Below are 15,280 nucleotides of genomic sequence, written 5' to 3'. Positions count from 1 at the left end.
AGACGTGTTTACTTAGCCCCGACCAACCTGCCTGGCCACTCTTGCGCCTTTGGGGTGAACGCAGGCCTGTAATTATGGCCAATTATCTTTAATAAAGCCTTGCGTAATTGAGCCACATTAATGCTCCTCTGTTCTCTGCAATCAGGAAGTTGTAGCTGGCCTCGTCCCCAAGATGCCTCGACCTCAGGAGCTGAGGGCAAGCTGCGATGCAGTCATCCTCTCCTCTCCTCCTGCAGCCAAATTAGGGTGCAATGTAGACTAGAGGCCAAGATGATTACATCAATTTTCCAGCTCATGGACTTCATCATAAAACGGCTGAGGCAGTGTTGTGATGTGAATGAAATTTACAAGTCCTTCTCAATGAATTTAAAACCTTTTTTTTTTTTTTTTACCTGCCTTCTGCCATTTTACACTGACATGCTGCAGACAGTCAGACATTAGGATGTGTCTCACTGTGTTCATCATTAACAAGGAGGAAGGGGGGAAAAGTCCAAGCGGAAAGCAAACAAACCTGAAGGGACGTTTCACATGCTTCACTGCCCTCCATTTGATTCCTCAATAAACTTAAAATAAAAACAATAAAATCGCGTTCCATATCACTCTGCACTCAAATGCGATCAAATCAGCGCTGCATACTGTGTTGGCACTTTTCCCTCCAAGGAGTTGATTTAAAACAACGTGGGAGCTCTGATTTCAATCCTCCATTGTCAGCAGCTGCTTGCAACCTTGTGCTGAGAATGGGAGGGGGGCATGTGCTGGTTTTAGATATTAAATTCATCAGACTCGCAGTAAGAGAAGGTTGGGGCGGCGATATCTGCAACCAGACACGGGCATCTCCAATCTGATGGAGGAGAAAAAGGGGAAAAAAAACCAAAAAAAAAAAACAAAAAACAAAAAAAACTTGTATTCCTGCTTCACTGGAGCGATTCTTCACCTTAACTCGGTTGTTACAAAAAGAAGAATGAGAGAAGGGGCAGAAAGCAGAGAAGGGGAAAAAATAGAATGGGAGATTTGCCAAAATCAAGCTCAAAGAGATCGGTGCAATTAAAACCACAGAACCAATTAATTGGGCAATGTTATCCTTGAGAGTTCATTACTGGGGCCTGGGAAACCAGGCATGGCATCTTCCCCAAGGCCCTCCGTAACCAAAAGGACACTTGTAAAGAGGTGTTAAGACTGTGTGTGTGTGTGTGTGTGTGTGTGTGTGTGTGTGTGTGTGTGTGTGTGTGTGTGTGTGTGTGTGTGTGTGTGTGTGTGTGTGTTACTGCTCACATCAACTAAAGCTATGGAAGTATGGACCAAAGAACACAAAATGCACCATTCAACTTCTTCCTTTTTCATCTGCTTCTCCCACAATTCAACCACACAACAGGGAATAATCTCCCACCAGCTGACACTCAAATTAGGACTGATGCTAAAGCCCTGCCATTAATGGCCGAAGCCACTCCTTCCTCAACGCGGCGATAGCGCAGTGTATCTGAGCCGGTAAGAACCCAATCATCAAACTCCACCTTCTCTTATTGTGCTTAGACCACCTACCGAACACCGTGATGTGCCAATATTGCCTGCAGGGAGTAATGCTGAGATTTTAATGGCCAGTGTGAATGGAGGGTCACACCCCCAGTGGGCGGTAGGGAAGCCAGTAAAATGAGTCCCAGCCAGCTGCCTTATCTAGCCTAATATGATGAAACTACAGACTATATCAAGCCTTCTTATCCTTTAAAATATTCACATGGTTTGGAAAATACATAAAACAAAATTTAACAAAATAAAAAAAACCCCTCATAAATATTTAGGTTAAGTAGGGTTACGCAAGAAGTAAGCTACGGAATTAAAAATATTACTTCAGCAGTGACCAATTTCACGGTGTTGTCCATCAGCAAGGATGGAGAGATGTGACTGTCACTTACCAAACAGACGGTCAAAATCATCCTCCATTTACCCACTACTTCCCCTCCATCCTTTCCTCCTCATAAGTCACTGTCACTCAAAGCTCTGGTATACTTGGAAATCAAATTTGGCATGTCTTCAAAGGCTCTGGGTGTGTAACTGGGGGTCTGCAGAATTTGCAAGTCACACAGAATGAAGGCCAGAAATCCTGACAGTTGTGCTTAAAATGAACACCCACACACGCACACACAGAGAGAGAGAGAGAACTGGATGTGGTTCTGCATTACAACAACAATAAGCAAATGAGGAGAGGGCATGTTTGTTCTCTTAACCAAACAAAGAGATTACGCTTTTCTAACAACACATCAAGAGAAGAAGGGCTGCTGAATGCCAGCTTCCTCTTGAATGACATGCCAAAATGAGTGAGCCTATTCATTAAAAACAACCTCTCTTTAGCATTTTAGCATTTAACACTTAAAAAGGTAATACTTCAAGGATGCAAATAAGTAAACTTGGGGTAATTTATTACATTATATGAAATGGAGACAGCTTAGGGTCCTTCTGGTTTTAATTTGGATCATGATTCATTGGTAATTGCAGGTCAACTCAGTGACTAAATAAACAATAGGTTGCACGGTCCACAAAGTACATGCACAACAAAGACCACATCTTTAAGAAGAAGGAAAAAAAAACCCACACAGAGAGCAGAGACCGTTAACTAGCTAGAAATGCTGTGGACAAGATTTTGCAAACATCTCAGCAAGTTCTGACTTGTAGCAATCAAAGCCAAACGCTGGGCGGTTTATTTGTCGCAAACCTGTCCTGTTGATTGTGAGAACATTTGTCTATGAGTGTACCATCAGCACCAACATCTTTTAGTACCAATCTGCCATCTCATTTTTCTGTGATAGTCCCCATACGTGTACTGTGCACAGCCTCCGACACTGTAAAAGCTCAAACAAAAACAAATCTCCCCCCCCCCCAAAAAAAAAAAATCTCAGACAAAAAGCTGCAAAGCCATTTTCACATTGATCAACTTATATTAAGAACTTCAGTCAAAGGGCCATTGTAAGCATGTCAAATTTAACATCACTATTCATATTTACTCATGCATCCAGAGTAGCAGCACTTGCGATACTAATTTAAAAAACACCCCAAGTGTTTTATTGCAGGGTTGGATTTCAACTCATAACCTTCTGTTTGACAAGCGAAGATGACGTACTGCCATGTGATGTGCTAACAACCGCTGTATCCACTTTAAGATACATCTCAAAAGTACTGTATTACTTTACCCATTGGGTCGCTGTGAAAAGAATGTTGCACTTGTTGTTACATATTTAGACATGTTTTCATTTCCTTTAATGCACTATTATCAGCTAGGCACTGGCATATATACACAGTAGGGGCGGGGTAGGGCTGTTCGATATAACGATATATATCGGATGACAATATAAAAACGTCTATCGTTTCATTTTACGCTATCGTTTGTTTCGTGGTGTCGCAAAATAAACTGTTTACGGCAATATTTTTTCATTATTTTGATGGTCACTGTAGTGGCTATATTAATTTCCTAAAGTTCTCTCTCTCTCTTATATTTAATATAACCACACTACAGACGGACAAGCGCTTGTTTTTATGCGTTGTCGTTAGCAACAACGACGGTAAAACCACCTGGTGTCCGCTTGTTTATTTTCCACATAAACCTTTCACAATAAAGCTCAAGATCCTGTTGAGACTTTTAAAAAACTGAATCATGTGAAAGATGCAGAGTATTTACGGATGAGAGGCAAAAAAGAGCCATCAGGTGCTAAAAAATAAACCTTAGACTCAAACGTTAGAACAGGCTTTTCCCCGCAGCATGCTGTGTAATAAATACAAAGAAAACGGCGGCCGTTACAATCTATGTCAAAAAATGTATCGTTTCATGCATCAGTTAAAACACTCGACTCCAGGTACGCGATGCCCAGCTGGAAACACTTCACGCAAGTCGAGCTGCCCGACATTCACAGAATTTACAGAAAATATTACATTTTTGTGATTTATATCGTTATCGGACGATAGATGTCTTAATATCGGGATATGAGATTTTGGTCATATTGCACAGCCCTAGGGCAGTGGGTTTTTTTGTTCCCAAATTTCTGTCAAAACTGGTAGCTTTCGACACTCTTGGTACACTGTGTCACGCTAAGCTTTCTGGAACCAACAGTTGCTGTTGTTTCTATGGAAAATACACAACCTGCTATACCAGATTTTCTCAACTTGACATTTACAGCTGATTTCACCAGTGTTTTCAAACACAGATGTTATCTTGACAGGCCAGCTATACTAATAATGTCAGAGTGCTACTCTCTTTGGCAAGTGTCATTTTTTAAATATGCGCCAGAAAGAATGACACCATCCATGAAGTGATTTTCTGAAGGACAGTTCCTGCACTCCTACTTTTCCGTGATCTCGCTCCACATTTAGACTGAATTCAGTCCAAGATTGTTGAGTTGGACTCACTTGGTAACTAAACATTTTGTAGAGGAAACCTGATATTTACCCTTTTGGGTTATGTCAGCTTATCTAATCTACAACACAGATGCACACAAAAACATTCAGAATTTTGAATTTGGGCTTTTTACAGTGCAAACCATCTACAGAAATGAGGGCATCACCGCTGAAAAGTCTGACACAATCCAATATGCCTGGCACTGCCCATAATTACACAACCACACAAACACATGCAGTGACCTCATGAGAGAGTGATGATTGGCATGACAGCAGCAGCGGAGATTAAAGACATAAAATGTTACAAAAGAGTGGAGCCTGAGTTCATATGGGTGTGTGCTTGTGGAGAGAGAGGCTCTGAAGCGAAGCAGCTTCCACAGGAGCATGAGAGACAATTAGAGGTTTGTTTTCTTTTTTATATCTCAGCGCATCCAGACCTGAGTTGAACCAACAGCAGACGAACAAGTAGAAAAGATTTAAAAGAAGAAGAAAAAAAAAAAAAAAGGAGGTCAGACAGCACAGAGTAAACTATACTCTCACCCACTCATCCTTCACCCAGTCTGACAATGCACTGTGGGAAATGCCCACATTTACTAATGCCCAGTCAGTGCCGCAGGTGCACAGGTTTTAGGAGTAAAGAAGCTATTGGAAAGGGAGAAAAAGACCAAAAAGCGCCCACCAAAGTATCTGCAGGAATGTAACCTCTGGCATAAGTGCAGCTTCAAAAGAAGTCTCTTTATGCTCTGTCTGCATTTTGATCTATATAAAACAAGTAAAAATCCTTTCACCTGTTTCCCTTCTGGATCAAGTGGACTAGATGGGAAGCTTTTCAAAGAGGAAGTTGCTTCATACCAGAATCAGACTTTTATACTTCCACAGCATCCTAAAATTGAACGGCTTTCCACAGACATAAGACGGAAAACGGCTGGAATACAAGTGGCGGTAGAGACATTTTCCGAGCTGAGCCGAATCTGATAATCTGCTTCTGTGGCTGCAGCACTAACCCGAGGTGACGGCCCTCCAGCAGTTACCGAGCCACACCTCATCTGTCAACAGCTATGCTCTCACACGTACAATTAAACAAAAGATAGCCGTTTGCTTCGCTGTGGAGTTTGCGGTTTGGGCCGGTGGTTATTTGTAGCCTTAGTCTTATCAGGGAGGCGGCTTACATGAACATGAACACGCAGTCCGTTTTCCTACACCAGCGTGCCCTGAAGTCTGCTCTGCTTTGTGCTGGCTGTAGCTCCATCTGGAATGTGCTGGCTACAGCTGAGTCTGAGGCTCAGGGGTCAACCACGATGTGACTCTATTTCACTTGGTTGAGGGAACAGTGAGTATTTACCTTACAGAAACTACAAAAAAAAGTGAATTCTTTTCATTTCCTGCACACTTTCAAATCCCGTAATATCTACCATATGCTCCACTATAGACAAAGAAAAAGGCTCCGCCAGAGCAAAGTGGCCTAAATAATTGTGAGTCTGTAGAGTGAACTTTGGCTAAGGGGTAAATACAAAGACAACACAATTACAGCTGAAATAAAAAGAGTGTTAACACTTTGGAATTACCAGCATTTGACTCTTACAGTGTAGCCCGATTTTCATCTCAGTCACAATTAAAGATAAAAATAGCTACACTAACAACACACAAGCTTTTTAATGTCAGCACATCAAGTAACCGCTTACAACCTGGCTGGAAAAGAATTTAATAAGTCTTCTCTAAGGAGATGACAAAGAATCAAGAGCTAAAAAGTTTTGGTAGTTACAAATTTGGCCTTCTCTCTTACTCATGGTTACCACTTTAAAGAAATACAAACTTTCTTTAGTTGTCCTCTACTTTAAAAATTCAAAAACTGAATGCACCAAAAAAGTTCAAGAACAAGGTTCAGTAGAGTGATAAATAGGGCTTCAGTGCATGACCTGAAGCTTAGGGGAGGTTGGGTGATGAACAATACAAAGACCTCGAGAGTAAAAGTAAATCAAGACGTGAATGGTTTAAAAAAAAATAATTAAAAAACATACGCTCAATAGACATTTTCCAGAAATATACAATGTAAGGAGTAAAAAAAAAAAACAAAAACAAACCAAGACTGCACATTGATTTCTTTCATATAAACATGACTTCAAAGTCACTGTCTGCATTGCGAAGTTATAAAGCATGTTTTAAATTGATGTACGTTAAGAGCCTCTAAAACAATCACTTAGTGTTTTTATATGCTACAGGCTCATTAAACATCAAAACACATCTTCTTAAAGCACTTCAAAAGCTTGGTTGCGACTAAGCTGACAGTTCAACCCTCAAGTAATTTGTCATATTTCCAGTGCAAGTATAAAATACCCCATATGAATTTGCTGCACAGCTTTAAATTCCACTGCCAAGTAATGCATTACGGATGACAGCCATTGACAAAATTACCACTGCAGCACTAGAATGATGACCTTTACATGCCAAGATTAACATAATTACTAACAGCAATCCATCAAGGGGTAGCTTAATCGCATCACATCGACAAGGTGTGGAGCTGAGCTATGCGTCAAAGCTATGTTTTGAAAAAGAGCCCCAGTTGCTTGGACTAAAGCTCATATAGAAGGAGCACAATAATCACGGTGCTGGCTATAAGCAGTGCAGGAGAGGCAAGCCTCCTCTTGGTTCTGCTTGAAAATGGGAGTCTCCTACCCCGTCGCTCTGCCAGCTGGCCGACTGCCCAGCGCCTGCCGGGCAGCACACTGCCATTGTCCTTTAGTTGTTTCAGGGTGATCTGAGAATTAAAATAGACAGGACAACAGATTCTCCCTGTTTATTCGCATGGAAACAAAGAACAAGAACTGCAGGAAAGTGACAGAAAGCTCACAATGCTCCAATTAAAAGATTAAAGCAATGTTGCAAACTTGGCTATGGACAAAGAGTCCCCCGTTCTCTCCTCTCTTACAATATTAATGAATACTGACTAATATGACTAATGGAATGCAGTGTTATTGGAAATCTGACTAGCAGCGCATTCACAAAGCACTTATTTAAAGGTCATTCAAAATTAACAGCATCACGGTCACACTCCTAACACGCATGCAAAGTTTTAGATGTCACTTCCTGAATCCATTAGGTCTCACAGACCGAAGCTCCTGAATGTTCCCAACAGAAGGAGACCGTGTTTGTTCTTGGCTGCTCTGGTGGAGCCCCACGAACAGAGACCACTGTGCTGTGGCCCTTCTCCAAAAGGGACCATCTGTCCCCCGCAAACTGGGCCTAACCACAGCGGCCCTCTCTGCTATGGGGCGACAGAAAGGGACGTGCAGGGTTGATGTGGCCCAGCAAGTCTCCAGAATAAACCACCACCTATTTCCATCAGCACACATCATCCCCCATCCCGCCACTTCCCAGCAGCCTGCTGCTTTCCTAGCTACAGCCATACCAATGGCAGCCTGTTCAGAAGAGTACACTCTCTCTGGGAGAGGAGAAGAAAAACGGTGAGAGGAGAACTTTCAATTTGCAAAGGGAAAGTGTTCAGATCGAAAGCTCTCAGAAGATCTGTGCTTCTGCTGTCAGGTCAGGCAGAGTCCACACTGTCACATTATCACCGGCGAGAGAGGGGAAGTAGGTGTTTGATGCGGTTAAGACTGCGAGTCAACACACTGACGCAAACACATTCACACGCATCAGCTGGGCAGCAGCATTTATGCAGCCTGACAGCAGGGCGACCTCAGCACGCGTCGCCGCCATAGACTGTCTTTCCCTCCTTGTACTCAGTGCAGCAGCTTTTTATTTCCTTTTCAAAGTTTCTTCCTCACCGTCAGCCCGGTGCTGCTGACAGAATTTTGGTGTAAGAGAGATAATTTGGACTTCAGGGCAGCAGCTGCAATCTCTGCTGCTGACACAAAACCATGTTTAGTCAATCAGTGGATGTGAAGGGAAGACAGGAGCAAGCACAGATATACAGATGAATCACTCATTTAGTCACCTCACAAGAACTGTCTGAAACACAGAAAGGCCTTACTCCACTTTTTATAAAGCTTATGCTGCACATAAATGCGGCTCAAACAAAAGTTCATGTTAACTAACATGCATTATTTAGCCTTTACACTATTTTCCTGTGTGAGGCCATTAAATGAAAAAGCAACAGTAGATAAATAGTTGCCATGCTTACCTGATTAATAGAGTCCTTTTTCATCAGAGCCATAAATTCTAAGAGCAGAGTCCTGTGAGCTACTGTGGTAATGAGCTCACTGTGGAGATGCTATCCAAGTGCATTAAATCCATCAGCCACTTGTTGAGCACAAGCCACCCAAAAGCACACAAAGAAAGAGAGAAACCCAACACACTCCACGGCAGAAAGCCTCAAAAAATAAACTGCAGCACCGCACCTCTTCCTTTTGCTCCTTTACTAACAGCTAGCTTGGGAAGAAAAATGGAGAAAGGTATAAAGAAGAGAAGGAGAGAGTGAAATCAGGACAAGTCTGGCAGCTATTGGGAGTCAATTTAGTGAAATGCATACAGCTGCCCCTTAATGCACACAGCCCTCCCCCCGGTGACAAAGCCACCAACAGCTGAATGAGGCTGCAGCATTAGCATATGTAAGGGAAAGTAGGTGGCTGTGTTGGCTAAGAGTTGGGGTAGGGAGCAATGCTGAGTGTTAGTGTTGGTGTTGGTGGTTGGGGGCAGGGGATGGGCCGTGACATTCAGAGCTTCTCGGGCTGACAGGAAGGACAAGAATGGAGGGAAAAAAAGAAAAAAGAAAAATCGGAGGGGGTTAGCTATTGTTCCCAGGAAAAGATCCCCAGATCAAGCCTGTGACCTTCCAAGTTCCTCATGATGGCTGACATTTGGAGTGATGGGAGATGCAGGAATCCACTTATCCATTCTCTCTTATGAACTACAGCCTGGTACAAAGGTCTGTCTGGCAGACAGAGCTAGCAGCAACCACGACCACCTTAAACACACAGAGATAAGCGGAGAAAGGCCCAGGAGGAGGCATGCTTTTTTTTCTTTTTTTCCAAAAATGATAATCCCTCTAGCCATATGCTAAGCACTGCATACTTTTTCCCATCAGCAGCAGAGACTGCGGCAACCAGACACGAGGGGAGGCAGGGAGGGGTGAGGTTATGATGGTCTTCAGAGCAAGAAAGGAAGAGAAATGTATGAAAACAGAACTCTGCAGGACACCCCTCTCTGGTGTTTTGAAGCAAACAGCTGTGGTTTTAAGGTCTACACACTCTTCCGTGCACAAACACACACACACCAACCAACAAAGATTAACTTATGTGCTGCTTCATATCATCTCATAAAAGCTGCACAGTGAACACTACAGATGATCACTTCTCTGTGCCTGCCAAGTTGGTAGTCCATTAAAAAAAAGTTGCATATGGCACTGTAATTTTCACTTTCGACATTAGGCTGCCACTAAGTGTTTGTTGATGAGAGTCACCCGTGGTCAGCTTGCTGTGTCATGGCTCTAATATGGATTTAGTGAAGGAGGCTGGTTGGAAATCTGTAAAGGAGTGGCTGAAATATGGGTGTGGAGAGCAATAACTGTGACCTACACCAGGACATGTAACTGAAACTATTATTTCTCAAAAAGCCAGCCTTCCCGAGACACAGGAAGGCTAAAGAAAGAGCATATAATGTTACATAATTAAGCTTCAGGGGATTTAATTGGAAGAACCCAAACACAGTGACAACTCTAGCCACTTCCTGATAACGGCTTTGCTCAGTTTCTGGTTGGAGGTAGGAACGTGTTAATAGCAGGAAATGACAGACTTTAATCAAGCTGAATGAATGGCAGCGGGTACAAGTCTTAGTGCCACAGTCTTCCTTTGATCCAGCCTCTGCAGGCAGGTTCTCAGCTTTGATTTGAGTTGAGGGGAAGGAAAGAGTTTTATTTGAAGAGTGGGAAGCCCACAGGAGGTAACACTTAAGAGTTCTTGTCACTGCATCCCAGCAAACAGACAAACTATTCATCAGCCTACACACATGTGCAAGCAGGGCCTGTGGAGAAACGCACAATCCCACAAACGCTGCTCGTTTGCACACGGACGGACGCGTCTGATGGGTAATTTACATAGTGAAGGTAGTCATTACACAAGCGGATACGCATGCAGAACAGCATACATTCACACAACACTAAAATAACATCTATTCTCAGCTCACGTTTCAAACACTCCAGAAAGAATTTGGATTTATTTAAGGAAATATACTGAAAATTGGGGTCTAAGCTAGTGGCCATCTGGCCCTTTCTGAATGAGCTGAAATTTAATGAAATAATGTAGTTTTAGTGGCAGAAGAGACACTTTTTTTGTGGTCAATAAGGTGCAATATATTTTATTCAAACACTAATTCCTGTAGAAAATTGCAATCTGATCAAAACTGTTGATTTCCTGAGTTAATCTCACAAACTTTTTCAAGTCTTTATATAGATTTAAAGACAAGCGAAGCATTGTTCCACTTGTAGCTACAAACTTAATATATTGCACACCTAATTAAGTGTTATAGGAAATAATTTTGCTAGCTTTTTCTCCAGAAAAACTAAGAAAAAAAGTTTTCCAGGGGTTACCACAGTGGTTGGAGCTGCATATTTGATTTGACACAAAACATCCGATTTATTAGGGCGAACACTTGCCCCGAGGCTGGGCTTGTGTTTCCTTTTGGTCTCAGATGGGGCATCTACACCATGTATGTCACTTTACATAAAAGAAAGCGAATAAAAGTCAACTAAAAAAATAAAATAAATTTAAATAAAATAAAACAGTCCAGACTATATCACACCTATGGCAGAGCAAGGGTAGGGTTTGTTTTGTTAAGCTAGCGTGGTTAAAAACAAACAAAAAAGGTTGGGCTAAATAAAGCTGTCTATACAGCAGCAGCACTAACAACTAACATCAACCCTTTTCATCGTATTGATGTCAAAAGCTTTGGAGCGTTCATAAAACGACTTGTTGGATAAAAATACTAATTCGACACTGAGATTCTTTGTGTCTGTGAAGCCTTTTGATTCTCAGCAACCTTGAGTGTGACTCGTGTCATTCCACAGCCAACTTGCAGCTTTCCTCAGCATGGCAGTGTGGAACCCATTGAGCCTTGCTATATAATTACAGTAAACAAGTTAACAAAGGGGTTTGCCTGATTGCTTCCACCAGGGAACATTTAATAATCCATAGAGAATCAAAGGTACCTGTATCTGCTGAGATTGAGCCTCTTTTCATGAGCGTGTGACGATAGCCAGGCATGTGATACACTTGCTTCTCAGTATTTTTAGTCTGGCTGATAACAGCAGGCTGTGGGAGCACAAGTTTCTCTTTTAGTTATGTACAGAGGGAGCTGTAAGGGAAATGGCCAGTTCCTCCTGCTGAGAGGAAGGCAGGAATAGCAGCTGGCAGGCAACAGGCAGACACAGCATCTCTTGAATGTCACTACTCCCCTACCAACCCCCCCGCCTCCTCTCCTTTCCCTCTCTCCACCTTCTCTCAGTTTATTCTGTATCTGTTGTCCAAATTCACCAAAGAGCCAGAGGCTGCGCCGCCGCCTCCACCATCCATCCATCCACCCATACCACTCCATCTCTACAACAGGGGAAGACAGCGAAAGAGAAGGGGGTAGTGGGCACATGAGGTGAGCGGGTGGAGAGTAAACAGCAGCTCTGCATCCCTCTATGTTGTTGCTAGGCAACTTTTTCTGCACATGACAGCCTTGAGTGACAGCAGACCTCCCTTCTGAACAAAGATGGAAACTTGAGGGAGGGAAAGGAGAAAGGAGGAGAGAGGGGCACAGAGATCAGCGGTGAGTCAAAGAATTCAGGGAAACACGCATTATTGCTTCAGGCAGTTTGAGGCAAAACAAACACAAATGAAACACGCACACAAAAAGACAAAATCAATAGTCTATAAAAAGAGTGGAACCAAAACGATGCCAGATGTGCAAGAGAATATCGATGCAGCTGTGTTGGTTTCAAAGCTGTCAAACAGTTGTAAGATGATTAACAGAAGAGGTAAATAAAAAATACACTAAAACGCTATTTTATTTTCAAAATTACTAGACAACTTTGCCTTTTGGATGTCTAAATGATTAAAATACATCGCTAGATGGTCAATACTATAAGCTGTATATAAAAGATGGACGCAGTTGCCATGGCATCATCTCTGGTTTGTGAAGACCCAATTTGAAGCATCAAATTTCACCTTATGGCTTTAACCACATTTAAACAAGACGGTGGAGTGCTAGCACTTATTGCGTGCTAGTGTTGGTTATTAGCTTGTAGAATGCATCTTGTTAGCCAAGCTAGCTAGCTTGGTTAAAAAAGGAAAACTAGAACTTCACTTACACACACAGATGTCTTTTGTCTGTTAGTATGATCAGCCACACAGCCATCCATCTTCTTTTCAGATAACTGGATTCAAAACGCTCCAAACAACAAGACAAAGGTCCAGTTCAGTGACTCAAATTAGCCTAGCAGACAGCTAGCTGTGCAACCCCCCGTTCCTTTGACTCCCCCTGTCACTCAAAATGGCCACAGCTTTAATAATCAACATTAAATTTGCCTTTTAGACTTTTTAAAAGGATGAGTTAGACAACAACACACCCCTCTACATGTTTTCATGAAGAGGGAAATGCTCAGTTCAGTTGTAAATTGAGTGGTCGAGTGGTCATTCAGGGAACTTTAGTTTTCAGCCTCTTAGACAGTCCTTACAGCCCAGTACATGGGAGACAACAAATAATGCTTCATTTAAAATCTTAGCACCACATTTCCCAAATCATTTGCTTTGCAACTGTATCTCTGTTTATACCAGATAAAGAAGACTTCATTCCTGCTGCTATAATCACACTGCTGAGCAAACCCATAGATTAATTTTGGAACAGTACAGCATTGCCACTGGCTTGCTGAACATATCTTATCTGAGCAAGTTGTTTTCCTTTTTTGCACACAGTAATTTATTACCAATAAACATATGACTGGGATCTGTAAGAAGCTCCTGAGGCGAGCACCAGCCATTCCCATCCTAACTTTAGTTTGGTAAAAAATTGGCCAACACCAGTGGTTCAGGTTCAGTGCATTTTGTGTGCAGCACAGATGACGTCCTTCATCCATAAGGGACATAATAAGGGTTTGTGACGAGTGCAGTGGTTAAAATTAGCAGGTGAATAATAATCACTGGCCAGAGAGCTGCTTTTCATTGGAAGTTTGGTAGGGGAAAGAGTGCAGATGCCAAATCAGAGGTGCTGCGCTACGGACGTGTGCAGAGGCATTAAAGTAGCAAAGGAAAGCTGACACTGGCAACTTTGCCCTGTTAACGATATGGTTTCCAGTGTTTTTAGAGGACCGCAGAAGATGCCAGATGCCTGCTTCACAGCTGGCTAGAGAAGTTGGGTGTACGCTACAAACAAAACAACTGGTACAGCAAAAGCTAAATGATCATATGAATCCAGCTGCTGGAAATGTCGTAGGTGCTGAAAATGGAAGTCTACTGCAAACAAGATTGGAAAAGAAGAAACATGTAAGATAATCTAACTACAACACTAAGAAATAAAAGATTAACTTTTTTATATAAAAGTGAAGTCTGTGGCCATCTGGAGCATATGTTCCAGCAGAACAACTTCCTTCTGTAATTAATGAAGTTATCCAAAGGGAACAGGCTGATTAAGTGAGAACTCTGCTTATTCTCAACAGGCAATGTTTCCAGGGCTCAGAGAGAAATGGCTCTGATAGAATTCCTGAGGACGAGGCGGCCCTAGTTTGTCATGCAGCTGGCATCTCTTTTATGGAGTCGCTTTCAAAGCTTTTCCCCCTACAAGTGGCACCAAAAACATCTGTTCCCAGGACAGCCACCCACATGAGAGTTTGCCCTGCGCTGGCAGGATGGCCTGCAGATGCAGGCAACAACCGACATGCAAATCTACATGTAAAACCCCAGACAGCAACATCGCGACAGTTAAGACAATAATATGCAAAGAGTCACAAAGGGGAAGGGAAAGATAAAGAGACAAGACAAGTAAGAGTGGGCAGAGTGGGCATGGGAAATAATGACTGTATCAAAAAGTAAAAAATAACTTGAAAAAGCAAGAATGAAAGAAGGCAGAGAGACCCTGTATAACAAAAGATGATAGGTAATAGTGGAAGAGGAGCACAATAGCTTGTAATTCAGAGGCAGTGTCTCCTGGCTGTGTAGTGGTACTTCAAATCTCAGGCAGAAGACCAATTTGACCTCCATCCTGTTCAAAGCAGTCCTGTTAGTGGAGGGGCCTGGTAATGTCTGATGAAGCAGCAGTAGCACAGCTATATTAAGGCTGCAAAGACCAGGGTGTACGAGGTGCACTCTGCGAGTGCTCGGAGCAGTGTAAAACACTCGGTATCATTAAAGGCAGTGTGTTTAGGTACTGTCCACAGCCCTGTAAAGAGACTGCAAGTGGGGGGAGGATGGATAGAAGGAGGAGATGGGAAATGGTCCGAGTTATTTCCATTCCCTCAGCCCGTTTATGGAAACATTATGGGAGCAAGGTTCAGTTCTCACGGAGGAGGAAAAGATTTGGAGAGTGAGCGGGTAAGAGCGAGAGACATGAGAAAAGTGAAGGAGTGAGTGAAAGCGAGGGAAAGGAGGAGGGACTGTAGAAATGCTGCTTTTAACCATTTTCTCTGGAAAAGACCTCGCTCTGTGTGTGTCCTGCATTGTGCAGTTTTCCCTCTGGCAAAGGCCACAAAAGCCTCCATTTATCTCTCCTGAGCATCTAGCCTTATTGAGAAAAGGCCCTGAAAGGCAGGCAGCCATCACATGTGCCAGGGTGACATGGCTTTTCCCTTGTTAACACTTTAGTCTTGCACCCAGAGTGCACCCAACACAATTTCCACCAGAGTGAGGGATTATTCCTGCCGACAAACGGGGGAGGAAGAAAAGAAGTAGTACATCTGTTCTATATATTTGCA

General features: G+C 42.7%; 1 protein-coding gene across 4 annotated transcripts in view; it reads right to left on the bottom strand.

The window, feature by feature from the left end:
- LOC116318546 (signal-induced proliferation-associated 1-like protein 2) overlaps window positions 1–15,280 on the bottom strand; it is an 82,312-nt gene that overhangs the window by 55,862 nt on the left and 11,170 nt on the right. Inside the window, exon 1 of one of the 4 annotated variants that reach the window (XM_039621688.1) lies at window positions 8,519–8,793. The exons of the other annotated variants lie outside the window; for them this stretch is intronic. The gene's annotated coding sequence lies outside the window, so the exon portion shown is untranslated. Of the gene's footprint in view, window positions 1–8,518; window positions 8,794–15,280 lie in introns of those variants that run through there. 4 annotated transcript variants of the gene reach the window in all.

This window comes from Oreochromis aureus, linkage group 13, assembly GCF_013358895.1.
Source record: "Oreochromis aureus strain Israel breed Guangdong linkage group 13, ZZ_aureus, whole genome shotgun sequence".
NCBI lineage: Eukaryota > Metazoa > Chordata > Actinopteri > Cichliformes > Cichlidae > Oreochromis > Oreochromis aureus.
Note: the sequence above shows the minus strand (reverse complement) of the source record. Positions and strands in the feature narration are given on the sequence as shown.